Source organism: Vespula pensylvanica, chromosome 16 (assembly GCF_014466175.1).
Source record: "Vespula pensylvanica isolate Volc-1 chromosome 16, ASM1446617v1, whole genome shotgun sequence".
Lineage (NCBI taxonomy): Eukaryota > Metazoa > Arthropoda > Insecta > Hymenoptera > Vespidae > Vespula > Vespula pensylvanica.
In genome coordinates, this window is record NC_057700.1 from 2,624,199 (window position 1) to 2,625,581 (window position 1,383).

Consider the following 1,383-nt stretch of genomic DNA (forward strand, 5'->3'; position numbering starts at 1 on the left):
ATAATGCTAAAAATCTTTTATTATATTAATGATACTAATAACTTTGTTTTTTTTTCCCCTTATTTCAGATCATCATTACGATTCTGACCTAGACTATGGATGTGTTTATTTAAAGTAATTTGGATTTTGCGATTTAAATTTTAGTAATATGTGCACTTAAATTAATTGAGAACAAAGTAATTAGTTATACAGTCAAGGTTTGTTCGTAGAAAGTATTAATTTTCTTCTCAAGCAATTGCACTGATTGTTCGCGTATTAGAGTCAGTTCATCATTGAAGATGATCAAGAAATTAATACTTCTATGGAATAATATTGGTAAGTTAATTTATAAATTTGACATCTAATAATTTCATAGTTATTCTATTGCAATAAATTCCATAAAAATTTGTTTACAATTTTTTTTACAGATAACCATTATGATAGTGCCTTAGCAGTTTACTAAGAGATTGAGTCACTTCATTTTCAACTTACTTTGATATCAATTTATTTCATTTTCAACTTCCTATATATCATCCTCCTTCAATTTGGAGTTACATTGCGAACAAGTGTTTTAGAGCCATTGCAGAACTTCTTAAATAGCGAGTGAAAAATTTTGTCTCTTCAGTGCCTATCATACGGAGGATGAAAGAGCTATGTTGGCATGAGTTACTGGTTGTAATTTTTTAAATAAATTATTGACGAGCATGATCATGAATAATTCTTTTGGATTTACTTGCGAGTGGTACATTTTTAATGGCCTATGATGTATTTTCATTGTTTATTAGATTGGGATAGGGTCTTCTTGTTTCGTAGATTGAATTATTTAATAGTGCATTTAATAAACACTTTTTTTTCGTGTATGCTTGCGATATTAGCAATTAAATCGGATATTAATTTATCCGATTTCGTCAAAAAAACATGTAATGCGATCTACGTTATATGCATTGCTTCGTACTTAGTTTATTTAATCGCGATTTACTTCGATATATCGATATAGACGAAATAAAAAATGAACAAGAAGACAAGCGCGACGGATAGATTCTGGAAAACGAATAGTAGATCATGATTTAACTTTTTAATTAAAACAGCCATTTGTTAGAAAGAAACGTCCAAGGTTTTTTGATTATTCTTTCATACAAAACTAATTTTTTAATTGTTTGAAACGGTACTGAAACGGTACTGAAAAAGAAATATTAGTGAAAATAAAAGTGGCGACTGCATATTGCGGCTTTTCTTTTTTTTCGTATTTTTTGACATTATTTCTTTACAGATCTCCCTTTTCTATCCTAATTATGTGGTTATAGAATATTTGCGACGCATTCCGATGGTTTTCATACTTTGATATCGAACTTATAAAAATTTAATATTTTCGATTATTAGATCGAGAAATTGCGTTTATTTCAG